Genomic DNA, 15823 nt, shown 5'->3' with positions numbered 1-15823 from the left:
GGTCAATGGTCTTTCTACCTGTCAAATGCTAGAACAATGTTTTCACACCACAGGTATAAGTGACACCTAAAAAAATATATTTAGCTTTCCAGTACCACCTTCTCTAAATTACACAAGGTCCAAAAGAAAAAAGGACTAAACCGTAAAACGTACCACAGCTAATATTGTGAGTCTTGCCTACCTGTCTAAGTGTCTGTACAACTCGGCTAGCACATCATATTTGAGTGCTTACACAAGACAAGCCTCGTCAAAACCAATTAGCGCACTGTATGTCATTACCTCCGTAGTTAAAAATGTATGCCCGGGGCCCTCCTGTGTACTGCTGACTGCATCAAGTGGCCATAGTGTAGTTTCCATAGACTTGCACTATCACTCCTGCGCTTCCTGCTGGATATCAATTAGAGGCTCATTAAGCATTAGGAGGTCACACAGTCCCACCAGTTTCCTGTCTCCTACGGTGAACAGGTTGACCCCAGACTTAAGGCAACACCGGCCGCTGTGTTTTATAGGCTTTCGAAGTGCCTTTTAAGCGGTTCTATTAAACTGTGGGTTGAGTATGTGTCATTTTATTGTTTGCAATGGAGATTTTATATTGATAGATGCAAAAGAGATATTGTAAATTACTATGAGAAGTGTAAATGCTGTTAACATAAGAGGTAGTACAAGATGTAAAAGTATAGTAAGAGCACAACTACTTCAATAACATGTACAATAACAACTTTGATGAAAACAACTTTCATTGACAATTACATACATAAAATATTTAGTTTTAACTTCACACCTTAAACCTTAAAGCACATATTCTCCAGTTTGGCTTTACCCAAATCTAAAAACTCCTTGAATGGAGAGCAACAGTGTTAACGTCTCATTTGAAAACTAAGGTCTACAAAACTGATCTAACTTTTTTGTTGCGTTGTTGTCAGGTTTTTTGTTGTTCTTGTCACTCTTTTCTCACTTTTTTGTTGTGTTATTGTTGCTTTACTGGCACACTTTTGTCACTCTTTGGTTGCTTTATTGGTCACTTTTTGGTTGCTCCTATGTGGCTTTTTTGTAGCTTTTTCGTTGTTTTTCTGTCGAGTTTTCATCACTTTTTTGTTGCTCTTTTGTCTCTTTTTTGTGGCTTTCAGCACTTTTTTCATCACGCTTGCTTTTCTGTCGGGTTTTTGTCACATTTGTCACTTTTTTGTAGCTTTTTTGTCACTTTTTTGTTGTGTCTTCGTCACTTTTTTCGTTGCTTTTCTGTCGTGTCTTCTTCACTTTTTTCGTCACTTTTTTGTGAGCCTTTTTGTCACTTTTTACTTGCGTTTTCATCCTTGTTATTTTGACACTTTTTTCCAGACGCTTTTAGATGTGCGTAAAGCCAAACTGAAGAAAATGTCCTCGGTTCACGTGGGGGTTAAGAGGTTAACTGAATAAGTAATATTAAGCACAAAAAACCTGATCAGATAAAACTACTACTCAAAACTTCATAAATGACCTTTTCACATTTAGGCGGCCATGTTGACCTCCTGACTCCACGTGAGGGGAGGGGGTAACATGTTTACTTATTCTCCTCTTTATCCCTGCCCCTTGGTGTGTAGTCCAGGGCAGGGGTGAGTATTTTTAGACAGCCTCAGTCAAAAAGGTTGTGTGTGCAGACTACTAACACAATGGGCCCTCATGCCTGAACAAGGATGGAGTTCGAACAGCGGAGGTCAGGCACTTTTACCGCTCCTCTGCCATCAAAAGAAGCCCACAGCTGTTTAAAACCACCAAGTAACACACAACGTTGAGCGCTAAGTTTCAGACTTGACGCACGCCATTTCCTAGTACAATTATCTCAAATGGAGAACATATGAGCAACAAATATTTCCTTTAAAGGGAGAAAGCTGTAACAAGAATGAGTATGTGGGCTAAATGAAAAAGCTTCTGAAGAATGCACAACACTAGTTTTTGGTCTGTTACCTTTGTGTCAACCCCCAAACCTGGAAATAACATAGATCCAAGACACTAAACAAAAATGCAATATTGTCTGTCTTTTTCAGAAGTGCAGGAGTAGTGGCTTCATTTATGATATGCAAGAATAGTAGTTTTTCCAGCTCCAAGTTTACATGTGCATATGTGACCGGCTGCATGTCTGGCTACACTCTTAAAATAGCCGACATGTATAACCTAGTTCCACTGTGACGGGCAACAGAGCAAAGAGCATTTCTATTAGATTTTCTTCATTACATTTCTAGTGCACGTTGAGAGAGTTGGCAGATATCAGAATTACGTAGCAAATAAAAAGCTGAGTATAACAGAATAAGAAAAGCCGAATCTTACAATTCTATGTTGCAGTGACTCATAAGTACAACCATAATAAACTGCTGCATGTTGTCGTTTATGGCACAAAGACCATCATTGATAAGAGTCCAGCACAGATTAAACAGTATTACTTCTCTTTTCTCCACACTCCTACTCTCTTAGTCACACCCTTTGATCACACAAAGCCAATGTAGGCGACTCGCTTGACAACATGTCCACTGTGTTCCAACTGCACAGAAAAGTCCCACATTTATAATGACGTGAAGCCATTAGAGCGCTTACATGACGGAGGCCCATCTCCCACTGCCGTCTGAATACCACATGGAGACACAGGATCTGTTTAGATATGACAGAGCACTAGTGTTTGTGCCTATGTTCACGCCTGCACTGGGATCACATTACAAAGCCTGGCAGCAGCAGTGTCACAGTGAAAGCATTAGGGCTGACACAGAGCTAACCCTATTTGTCTCGAGCTGAACCTATTACTGCACACAGTTAAAATGCACAGCTCATGATTGATGGCAAAGTCTTTGCTAATCTGCTAATAGTGACAACAGATGTTATGGCAGAAGAGAGGGAGATGGCTCAACACATTTGAGACCCTCTGTAACAGAGAAGCTCTAATGCACTGAATCAAGCTGCAGTATGACACAAGTCACTCCCTGAAGTTTGTTGTTGTGACCAATTTATTTCCAAACTCCAGAGCCTTCAAGGCTGATTCTGCCATTCATCTGCAGCAGCAGCCGGTACTGGCTGCAGCAGCTGCCTAATAGGCTAACGGGGATCTGCGGTTTCCCAGGAGGACACTTTTACCACCGAGTGAAGGAAACACAAGCAAAGCCAATCTGTGTCACGGTGGAGCTGAGCGGTTCTGGCAGATCAGCCTACAGGTAAAGTCCTGTAACACAAGACACAAGCAACATAAAAGGAGCTGTACCAACACAACGTGTACTTTGTAAAGTGCCAAAATCAGGTGACACTCAAGAGCACACATGTGAACCTAAAATGATGTTTTCTGCTCATGATGCAGCTTATACTGAGACTGACTCTCAATCATGAGAAAACACTTTCCTCAGCTGCAGGCAGCTGGTGCATTTGCACCGAGAGCTTTCCACCATTTTTAAAGCTTTCAGACTAAACGCTGTGAACCAAGAGTGCCAGCAAATCAATTACAATTAGATTAATGATTATCATTAGGCTGCCAGAGTCAATAAGGGATCGATGTTGTATTCTTCTGTTATCTTTTGTGAGTGGCAGACTTTGAGTCAACATAATGGTCTTGTGTATTGATGTGGTGCATATGTTTTGTCATAGAACAAAAGTGGGCTCAGCTACATCTAATAACACCCCCTTGTTTCCAGCAGCCAAACAGTGCTTTGATCTATCGCTATGTTTCTGTGTGATTTTCTGTATCCGGCTCTTTTAAATTCAGACAGGCGACAACATGTACAAGTTACAAAACCACTTCAGTTCCAGCTTTTGTCTGTTTTGTTTAGGCTTCCAAAATATCATAGATTTTTCTGTGCGCAAACAGCAAATGTCTGAAATGGTGCTGCATTGTTATTGTTGAAGGCTGTGACAAAGAGGCAGATGGTTACATGCGGAGCTTTTTATACTAAACCCAGAAACCGTCAGTGCTAACCAACAGAGTGAGGTAGGCTGTCGTGTACAGTCAAAATAACCCCAAACTAAGTGAAAGTCCCCACTTCTACAACAGCTTGACGAGTCAAAAGCCACACTGTTCTTCCTGACAGCAGCACTGAAAGCCCAGATGAAACGGCCGGCTTACCTCAGAGTCGCTTCACTAACAAGGAAGAATGGACCGCAAAAAGGCAGCCTATTCGCCACCATCATTGCATAATCAAAGGGGCACATGAGATTCAGGGACAAGCCGAGGGAGAGCTCATTATAGAGTTCGGGTTTGGCTTCCTTTCTTCTATGTCCGCCCAAGTTAATATAAGCAATAGCAACACATTATGACCGCTGGAAGGTGAAGTGAATAACATGGATTATCTTTTTATTGTTGCTCCCTGGGCAGCAAGCCATTGTGGATTATAGGTGAATATTTTACTCTCAGTACGTCGGAATCACAACAGATCGGCGAGTGTAAGGCTTTGAAAGATCTCGGAAAGACAGTTCAAATATGTTCACTGCACTCTAACAAAGCCTCTCCAGAGCTATTGTTCAGTGTCATATCTATCAAAAGTGGTCCAGGGAAGGGACGGTGTCAGAGGTTATGGAACACTTTATCCTCTTCACTTGACCCATCCTACAATACAGTAAAGGGATACATCTCCAGATCTTGAGTGAGGCATGGTTAAGACTACGCAGCTTAAAGATTTATTAGCCTATTAGGTATGGCTGAGAAAACCAGAGTATAGGAATCATACCAAGAAACACTGGCCAAACAAATAGACCTGAATGGCTACTGTAGCTCAGATTACTTAAGTCGCTGGAGTGCTGGTTGTGATGGAATGGTGTCAGAATACAAAGTTAGTTTCTTATGGGCCACTGAACAGAAAACCTGATCTCTGTGTTTGCCAACGCAGAGAAAATCCCGAGCTCATTCCGAGTGCCAAAGCCGCAGTTATTCCTCTATAAAGTGGATTAATTTCTATTGACATTAAGCGCACTAATAATGCCAGGATTCTACTTGCATTGCATTTCTCAAATTACTGCCTTGCCTATACTTGGACTTCCTAGCGGCCCATATGGAGTAAAAAAAAGGTGGATAGAATATCAATTGTAAATCCCTTAAGGCAGCATTTTTATTAAACTAATGATCAGGCGTTTGAAGCGGCAGTATATAAACATTACTGCAGCATAAGACCAGTCGGACGGGCTTTTCCCGGGTCCCTCCGTGCCTGTTTTAAATTAAACTGTATTGAGTGCCACTTGCCTCGCTGCGCTAGGAAATAATTCAAGACTTCCCCAAGGATGACACCTTTACTCACTGGAAACAATCACACATTTTGAGAGCTGTGAAGATTCAGGCTGTTTGGTTTGAAAGCGGATATAAATAGCCCACGCATAGCACGCCTTTTTTTAAGCTCTGCCATGAAAGCTTTCACGGTATTGTTTGGTTTGTTAGCATAATATAGCTTGAGAAAATTAGACTTTGAATGGTTAATACATTTTCTTCATGGTATTTGTTTTGTTGTTTGTTTTCTTAATGATTGTATGCCTTGATGTGGGATAGCTAAAGGTGAAAGGGAGTGAAGAGTGGGGAGAGACATTCAACAAACAGTAAGAACAATGTGTTCTGCCATATGACGCCTTAACTAAACTATCGACTGCACAGGATCTTTTAACCCTGTAGTTAGTTTAGACCACAACAGAGCTTTTCTGAACTCTGACTGATCGTTCATATTTCAGTCTTCTCTCAAATGTTGGTGTGTTTGGATGTGTTTAAAAATCTGAATTGAATCTTGGGTTTAACTAACTAGTCGCAATCACAATACTGACAGAAAAATTGCAATTAGGCCTTAGGTGCTATGACAACAGTGTTGGGCAAGTTACTTTAAAATTGTAATATATTTTATATTAATTACAGCTTTAAAAATGTAATATGTTTGTATTACACACTGTTTCAAAAATATAGCAGAGTTACACTACTTTGAGTTACTTCTGAGTTACTTTCATAAACTGAAAATAGCAATAATGCCCCCGAGCAAAAGTGCAGTCAAAGATTTCCTTTTCCTTTGCCATCCCCATTCTCTTGTGTTTTGTTTTGACGACATTAGCTACACGCAACTTCAGATCTGATACACCAGTACTCGAGTTACTTGAATTGTAATGACTAATATATTCCAATATTTTGTGTAAGTGATAATATTAGTTTCTGAAGTATTTTTTTGTAACATTACTTTTGTGACACATTACCCACAACATTGTATGGCAAGATACTGTATGTAACGACGCATTGACTTTTTCAGTGTTGTGAGTTTTGGTCCTGACGATTTGCTGAATGTCTCTCCCAGTTCTGTCTCAAAAGAGGGGTCACAAAATCTTTCAGATAATAGTAATAACTATCGTACTTTTTTTACGTGTGTGATTTAAATCAACAGTCTTACTGGGCAATAGCACAGGTACACAAGTCATTTTGACTGATCCCACAAATACGAGTAATACAAAGACCACAAACAATAAACACCTTAAAGATGCAATAACTGATCAATAAACAGTTAGGGGAAGTATTTTAACAGGAGCTAAACTGAACTGTGTCATATTAAAATACAATCATGTTTGTAATGTCTATGTTTCTTATTCTGCTTTAAATAAAGTACAGATTAGATACATGGCACTGACACTCTAAGAAGCGAGGCTTGTACATGGTTTTATTCATGTGCAATGTTCTGTGCCCAAAACTCCTTAGTCTGACTATCTCAAGCATTTTTCAGCTGAATTGAATTTACTCTTTGACCTTTCTGTGAGTGTGACAGGAGGGACTGCGTCGGCTCAGGCAGTGGAAAACCATGTCACTACTTCCAGATAAGATTCCTATACAAGAATGTAGAGAGAGGGCCAGCTATAGGAAAGTATATCAACGTAAATGGAATAAGAGCATCTTCAGAAGTCGCCTATATGAATGAGGTTTAGGAGAAACATCAGTGCATGTCAGTCATGTGAAAAGGAAAAGCTTTGAGGAAGACTGGCTTTTATCTATGAGCCGACAGCCAAGAACTTGAATTAGGCAAGACAGCACTGTCATCTTCATAAAAAATATCATAGAAGTCTAAATATACCATCTGCAGACTGAGTTTTCTAACAAATGCCTTATCATACTTGCCTGTGCTGTGAATACAGGACGCTCTTGCATATAAAAGAGTTGTACAAGGTAGCCAAATACCAAACAAGTACCTACAATGAGTTCTCAAGTGGCATTGTCAGGGGTTATTGGTAGAATTGGTAAATAGGGATTTTTGGAATTCGCAGTACACAATATATAAGGTGCTCTCAGAATAGATGATCCCTCGGTGCGAATTTTGAGTGGTAGAATGTACTTTGCAATAGGTCAGCCCAAAATATTGTATTGCGATATTGAGTGATGCAATACCCGTATCACAAGAAGCCACAATATATCGTGACATCACTAAAGCCTTCATCTGTCTGCATTGCATTTATAAATGTGCAAAAGTTCAGCCTTACACATTTACTAACTTAGTTCAATTATATATTCTATTCTATTCTATTCTATTCTATTCTATAGTCATGTTTTGGTCCTGATCTAGCTACATTTTCATTAGAAAACATGTCGTGTTGAAATGGTTTATTGAAATATTGCAATTAAATCGTTATTGCAATATCGCATATCGCAAGTTACTTCAATATCGTTCAGTCCTACTTTGCAAACAACAAAATGTCCTGTCTTCATGAAGCACCAACACCACAGTAGACAACACAAGCATGCTTTATGGAGGTGGCAATTATGAATAGTTTGAACCATTGTAATTTTGTCACAGCTGAAAGCCTAGATCCCAAATCAGTTTACAAAAGTCTGTACAATGTAAGTAAAGGATCAGTTGCGGTGACTTAAACACAGACTGTGAAAAAAGTTCAGATTGCAAAAGTATTGTCTGGGCATGAGAATAGAAAATCTACACATCACAAACGCTCAACAGTGACATCCTCGATGCCGTCTAAACTTCACTTTTAAATCAACACCACTTTACGCTTTTCTTTCAGGTATTTTTTTTTTTTTTATAGCACCTGAAAGGTTTCATGGTTGAGATGTGATCACAGGGAAATAAGTGTTTTCTCCCTCCAAACAGCAGCCATTACTTGGATTAACAGCCGTTGTTGAAACATACTATTAGCACAGAAGTCTCTGTCGAAAAAGACCAGATGTCAGATAATAGGCTGCGCAGAGTGAGGTAGGTGCTGGCCCGGAGCCATTGAACAAGTGAGAACAGATACTTTGAATAAACCTTTTCACTTTATGGACATGACGTTGTCTGGGGCTGCCAACTTCACTCTGATGAATGCGGAGAAGGTCCCCTATAATCAGAAGATGACTTGGCAAAATATTTATATAAGAAGACAGTTTATATACGGTCATTAATCACTGTACGGCTGGATGAAATTTGGTAATACGCCAAAACTCAACATCTAAAATTGCACTAAAATCATATGGGTGTTAGACAACCAGTAAACCACAGCTCAAGATCTGGAGATAGGGTCTCCAGTCACTGCATTGCACCCACTCCTTGACCAGGTTGCCTAAGCAGCAATGAAGGATTCCTCAAATGCAAAAGGACAAAAGGCAGTAAACAGTAGAAGTAGCAGGAAGCTCAAAGACACTAGGGAAACCCCTTGCACAACATACCAAGAGTTGACTCAAAATTCTCAATCAAAATTGCAAAAACACTCATACAATTTCAGGCACCATAAAAAAAAAACTAAAACATTAGTCTCTTGCAGGCAGTGCCACTTCCTTTATCAACTCAACCAATTATGCAGCATTGTTTTATTATCTATCCATTACATGTAAAAGCATTTGTTACACGTACCACTGCAGCAGCCTTCCTTAAAATCACTTTGCGTAATACAAAAGACTCCATTCATTGCTAGTGCCCCAGCATCTAATATAACACTGCTGGGGGATTTTATTGCCCTGGCTCTGTCATTGCCCGCTGCTTATATTACACAGCTACCGGCTATTGGCACTGCACAGGCTGACTACTGCAGGGCGCAACGGTGTGACAACTTTACGCACGTTTTAGTGGCGCCACAATCAAGCCAAACTCTGATCCGCGCTATCAGCACCGCAAAGACAAGAGAGGCAATGTGCAGAAAATGTTTACCTTTTTTTTTTTTGTTAACTTGAACCCAGGTTATTGGGCTCAGCTCGTGCATCACATCCGCGTCTCCCGCCGCTGTTGCTATCCGCTCCTCTCTGCGGCAGGCAGGCGCTCCGTGCGACAGCTCCAATCCCCCCCCCCAGAAAAAAACCAAGCTGGACAGCACGTTTCCCCCAAAGGTCCCCGAATGCCTTGACAGTCTGAAAATAACTGCGGCGATTACAGGGACTTGTGCGCGCGTGTGTGTGTGCCCCGGGAGGCGAGGCAACATAAGCGGACGGAGTAGACAGCAGTTGGGGTTTAGAGGGTTAAGCTATTGGCGCCGTGCTGACCGCGTCTTTTCGCCCCGGTCTCAATGTGCTCCTCCAACTACAATGTGCTAGGAAAGTCATGTGCGCGGTGCAGCCCAGCCAACCCCGTCCCGGTGCCCACACACACTTGCCACGCAGCGCTGCAACATGAGGAGAAATTGCGCGGTGAAGCTGGTGGAAATGTCCGAGCAGTGATGCCGGCACAGACTTCAAAATAAAAGCGCGCGGTTTACGAGGACGCGCGATTTCCTGAACGGCAAGTCAACTGAGAGGTAACAAGGCAAGGAGCGAGTGTAAGCAACAGACTCAACTTGACTAAACTTTTCTAATCCAAACAATATTTATGATGCTTCATTTCTTTATTTAGATTTGTTTTATACTTTTTTTTTTACTAAACGACGTGGAACTTCTTGCTGTGAGGCGAGATTTGTGCCAGATATTGAACAATTTTGAATGCATTTTCTCCAGTTCGGCTTTACCCAAATCTAAAAGCTTCTGCACTGAAGATTACTACAGGCTAGAGTAATACCTCATTTGAAAGCTAAGACCTACAATAATGCATAACCTGTTGTTTGACATGTTAGACGACTGCGGTCTCTCCTGTATTTGGAGACCTCAGGAAATCACCGACGTTAACTGGTTGAAACTCACAGTGGAACAGCCCCTAAAGGACCAGTTCATACAGACATGGAGAGGGGAATGTGGAACTATGTCGTCCTGTGATGTTTATGTGGAATTTAAGACCATATTTAAACTAGAAAAGTATCTTTTGTGTGAGAATGCCTCCCACAGACATGCCCGTTGTAATTTAAGAACTGGAAATAATCGACCTGCAAAAATAGTGGGCCGATATAAAGGTATTGACAGAAAAAAATTTGGTACTGTAATCTCTGCAGTGATAATGAGTTAATAATGTAATAATGAGTTTCATTTAATGTTTGAATGTTCGAATGCGGAAGTTTATAGAGAAAGACATTTGCCAAAATGTTATGCAAGACACAAGACAATTTATGCTATTAATGCAAAATGAAAGTGATCATTTGTAAACATGGTGCCTTTTTGAAAACGGTTCCTCTGTAGAAATGATATTTGTGAAAATTTGCTTTGGTCTGTTCTGTTTTGCAAACATGTGCTCCATACCATGGACATGGTCGTGAGCATTGAAATAAACGTGAATAAAACTCATCTAAGATTTTCCTTGCATTGTCTACTTTTTTGTGCTATTTTTGTTATCTTTTTGTCACTTTTTGATGCCTTTTTGTTAGTTTTTTTGGTACATTTTTGTTGCTTTTCCATCCTCATTTACGTCTAGTTTTTGTCGCTATTTTGACACTTTCTTTTTTCAAAGCTTTTAGGTTTGGGTAAAGCCGAGCTGGAGAAAATGTGCTTGGTTCAGGTGGGGGTTGAGAGGTTAAGCACCCCGTACATCGAGGATAATACCGGCCTATTACAAAGTGACCAACTAAACTAAGATGATTTAGTATTTAATTGTGTCTTGTGTTCAAAATAAAGCTAAAATACTCTCACATTCATATTTTTTAATCTGAAATGATTCCAAGTTAAGTGCTAAGTGCCCCTGTACCCCTGCTATAGTGTATTGATGTTGAAAAAGCCTATAAATAAATGAGGATTAAATGTAGCTGCTTTTTAACTTTTCAGGAGACTTACAGGCTATTATTATTCTACTAATAACTGCAGTAAAACCACTATGTTTCTTTGGAAGGAAGAGACTTAATTTGATTGTTCTCACAGTCAATAATGCGAGATTGAAGGAGGCACTAGTCTACCTAAATGATATGGGTACTCAACAGCAGCGAGATCGATGCCAATCAAACTCATCTCCCACCGGTCCGCGGCATCTGACATTTGAAGCGGCAAAGAGTAACCGGGTCTCAAATCCCAAACATTATCCTGACACTCAAGGGCAATAATTCAATAAAGTCAGAGGCCCGAGACAGGAATACAATAAGGCATCATGATCACAGGGGAGTGCCTCACGGGCCCCTAAAATTAAACGGCCTGTTTAAATATGCATTAATTACTCCGCGCATTGATTCCAGAGCAGAGTCAAGACAGTATCTGCTGCTGCTTGTTAGAATAAAAAAAACATCCTGACTACCTGCACGTCTTTCTACAAGATTATTCAAGACTTAGAACAATAGAAAAGTAGCCATTCTTGTGTTGGCTTCCTACTGTTTCAGGGTTTCATGCAGACAAGGAACATTCTACAGAATCTGCCATTGTTTAGTTTTTGTTGAGACCCGACATCAAAATTAGCATAAAGCATAATGTGCATTGTCAAACTCACACAAAAGCTTATTTTTTTCATAAAATGTTCCCATTATTGGATATTAGCGCTTGAAAGCCACATCATAATAAGGCTGAGTTGTGTTCTAAAGAATGTATTCAGGAAAACTGTCACTGCTTTTTTCTTTTTTGCTTCCCTCTTTTTTTTTTTTTAATTTAAAGGGTCGTGAAAGTGCAAAGTAGTAATGGGAAATACTTTTGGTCGTCCCCGGATACACAGGCAAGATGAAGGACCTTGGTCACCGCTGCCCTCCCATTTTAAAGGTCACCTTCTTCTCTCACTACAGCATTGTGTTTACTTCCCAAATGCGGTTTTCAACATAAAGGGGAAAGCTTTTTTGAGGCAGTCTCAAAACCTGGATAATTGGAGAAGTTTGAGGTCAACTGATAATAATGTACAGGATTTCTCATTCATAACAGTAAGATTACAACACTCACTCAATTGTAAGTTAAATATTGTTAATGGTCAAAGCAGCTACACTTTCTCTGTTCCTTTAATAGCCTGGTTCTGTTAATAGATCAGCCACCTCTCTGTGGGAAGCAAAGGTGAGATGAAGGAGATTAAACGGCAACATGAGGCCAACACCAGATTGAGCAGCTCTGTAGAAAGCTGAACTTGGTGAAGCCTGGCAGCACTGTATCTTGTGAAAAATCCACTTCTGAGCTCTTGTGCCAGTCTTAAACTTTGAGATAGACGTAAGGGAGAGATGAATTTTTATGCAGCTGCCTGGCGCTTATATAGTATTTTACATTTCTGAGTTGTTTTGATCCACTTTAGTACTAGGCTGCTATGCATTGGTCAATATTCATTATTTGAATCTTTGAGTGTTTTTTTGAACACATCCTGCAATATTGGCTCAAAATATAATTAATTTCAAGTGCCAAAATATAAAAAATCTAATAGTACACAGTCTCTAGACACTGTGACCCCCTTGCCCTCCCCATCTCAACAATGGAATGGGTCACACATTGTTGCTCACTGTCCATTTGCCCAAAATGTCAAATCAGGAAGAACAAAAATGTATTGCAGAATGTTACATATAATTATGTTTGGTCAATTATATTGTCTAACATGTCGTATTTAAATGGCAGTATCTGCATATCTGATGGTTCAAGGAACAGGCCATCATTTTTCCATACTGAGATATGTTCTTGCCTGAGCTTAGACGAGTTGATGCGTACCTGTCTGGTCTTTGTGCTCTCAGTCACACAAAATGACCAAAGATGTTGTTAGCATTTGGCCTCTCCCAATGTATTCCTATAGCTCCAAATGGGGGTGAAGTTGGAAGCTACCACACTCTTCCACGGGCACCAGACAGGTACGTATCAACTCAGATAAGAACATATCACAGTATGGAATAACTGTGTGCCGTCAGTCACGCAAAAAGACCAAAGATGTTGTTAGCAGTTGGTCTCTCCCGGTATATTTCTATAGCTCCAAACGGAGGGGGGAACATATCTCAGTATGGAAGAACTGTGGCCTGTTGCTTTAACTCCTTCTTCAGTTTTATGTTTTAGCATTGACAGTGTCAGTTGCCAAATCATCATGACAATTCATATTTTGCTTGATGACAATGGTTATTTTGTGTATTGTGGTCTGTTTTCTTTTTTTTTTAAAAATGTAGCACAACATTTACAACACACTTTTCAAGAATAACTCTCAAAACCAGGACTATGTAAGAAACAACAATAGTAATTCTCAGCACAGAAAAAGGCAGCAGCTGAGCATAGTCACAGCGAGATGAGAGGCACATCCCTAAAGAGTAGATTTGGAGCCTAACCTGTCAACCATATAAAAGACAGTCCCCGAGGACTTCATTTCCCAGAATATCAATAAGAAGAGAGAAAAATACAGAGACAGTATCAGCTCTGCTCTTTTGGAGCTGGCAAATCCCATATTCATGAACACAGTGTTGTGGCACTATGTAAATGTGCTCCATTGTAACTTCTGGTTTAAGCTCATTTCCATATTAACATGTTGTGGTTAATAATCCATTGGCACATTTTTGTTTTGTTTAGAGCAATATCTTTAATTTATTATTTTATTATACTGTTATAGGTCTATATTTTATTTACATCCTGTGATGTGACTCATGGTGTTAATATTATGCACAATACTAGGTCGGGAAAAACAACAACAGTATGAACCAGTTGAGGTTTTGCTAACAAGCACAACATGGTAGGCTTTTTGTGTTACAGCCAACCTAACGGGACATTGATCAAGATGTGACCCACCTAAGGCTCACAGTTGAAGCAATGGATCAACATTGTGGGTTTCATTGGCATCGGATTTAATTTTTTTCTTTTCTCTCCACTTTAGTGAATACTCAGTACCTCATACTGGATTTGATTATCAGTCTCACAAACACAACTGCATATTTGTGTTTCCCTAAACACCTCTCTTTGACATGATCAGACTCAAAGCATATATTATGACACAATACGTACCACAATATCATCGTGCTTTTGACCAAAACCTCAGACGCTCCTCGCACAATGACCATTTTTGGAGGAAATGAAGGCAGTGCAGAAAGAGCATATCAGTCCTTCGGCTTTTTCCTTCCGGCAAATCTTCAGCCTAGTGTTCAGGGGTTTGCATACTGATTTTTTATTTTACCCATCCAAATTCAAGAAATATTGACCAAAACTGAGAGGCAAACCGAGATCCAAGCTTACACTGTGAAGGATAAAATGGAGAGGACAGACTTCTATAAGAGGACTCTAAAGTCTGAACACCATTAATTCAGCTGCTCTGGAAACATCTGCCTGACATCAATGTTTTGCTGTTAAATTATACTTCAGTAACACTTCAAGCCGACTCCAAGTGTTTAAGTGTGCAAATGTTTATACTTACAACAGTTTAATTTCTGTACCACTTATCCAGTATCCGTCCCACATTTGACATCTCTCCAAGGCAAGTGTGGCGTTTAAAGTCTGGAGCGTGCCACCTGCAGGAGTGCCCCTGCCGTTGAGAGAGGAGTGTTTCATCTAAACCACATAGTTACAGAAAGCCTGAGTGCCTTGCCTCCCAGCTATATCTGTAAAGGATCCCAGGGCAGCGCTGGAGAACTGGCACTGACTTCAAAGATACCCCGCAGTGAATACCCCCGCTGCCCCCTACTGGCTTCTAAGAGCAACTTTTAACAATACACTTAAGTGGAAAATGCAGACAGCTATAGCTTCTTGGCCGGTATTTCGGGTCTCCCAAGCCTACTTTCTGAGCAGAAAGTCGAGTTATGTGATATCGTCCATGTTATTAGAGACACTGGATATGTTTGACTGGGTTCAGCTCCTAAGGCTAAAAGTATAGGACTACACCCTGCGCAGTATCCCAACAACCGCACACTGGAGGAAGGTTATTAAGTGAAATTGGAGCCGGAAAAACAGAAAGTGCCGGGAGAAGTTCAATAAAACTAGTGCAACACCTTATAAAAAAAAAATAAAAAAAAAATAAAGGAAACCACTGAAAGACCTAGTGGATTTATATCTTCTCACACTTTAAAAATGATGCAACCCTTAATCAACACAACATGAATAACACTGACTACATATTTGCTGACCAATGAAGACCTGAAGACGATCATAATTCAAGGGTGAATGGAGAAGTGTTGTGGTTAAAATAATTTAAGAAATGTACGATGCAACCAGCAGTTACATTCAATATTGATTAGGCTTACAACGGCGCCTTTTCTGATCCAACATTCTTCTTTAATCCAGGATTAGGACAAGCAGTACACTGTGTCTCCCTTTGACTGGATAAGTCATGCTCACACTAGTATTGGAAGAAACTTGATAATAATATGTTGTTTTTTTAATATAACTGGTAATTTAAAAGATTATTCAGTAAATTCAATCTGCTAAACTCCCCTGTATAGAATATTGCAAGATTAATTGCAATCAAATTAAAGGGACACTGCGTAACATTTTGGACCATACTGTTGCCATCAGCATAAAAGATACTCGTTATGAGCAGCTCGACACAAACAATTCTATTACTGCAGTGGGTAATCAGAAAATGGATTGGGATGAGAACCTAACCTGTTTAAATCTATATTCTTCTGACTTTGGAGACCTACCCACTCCCGCTAAAGTTACAGTCATGTCTTAGAGGAGCTCAGC

General features: G+C 40.1%; 1 protein-coding gene across 8 annotated transcripts in view; it reads right to left on the bottom strand.

The window, feature by feature from the left end:
- The window catches only part of tanc2b (tetratricopeptide repeat, ankyrin repeat and coiled-coil containing 2b), a 201369-nt gene extending 191865 nt beyond the window's left edge, over positions 1–9504 (bottom strand). For 4 of the 8 annotated variants that reach the window (XM_079577073.1, XM_079577070.1, XM_079577074.1 and 1 more), the window contains exon 1: positions 9090–9504. The gene's annotated coding sequence lies outside the window, so the exon portion shown is untranslated. The remainder of the gene's footprint in view (positions 1–9089) is intronic. The other 4 variants (XM_079577072.1, XM_079577075.1, XM_079577076.1 and 1 more) reach the window with 1 other exon arrangement.
- Positions 9505–15823: the final 6319 nt, after the last annotated feature.

This window comes from Gobius niger (assembly GCF_951799975.1).
Source record: "Gobius niger genome assembly, chromosome: 19".
Classification (NCBI taxonomy): Eukaryota; Metazoa; Chordata; class Actinopteri; order Gobiiformes; family Gobiidae; genus Gobius; species Gobius niger.
This window is presented reverse-complemented; position numbering and strand designations above follow the sequence as displayed.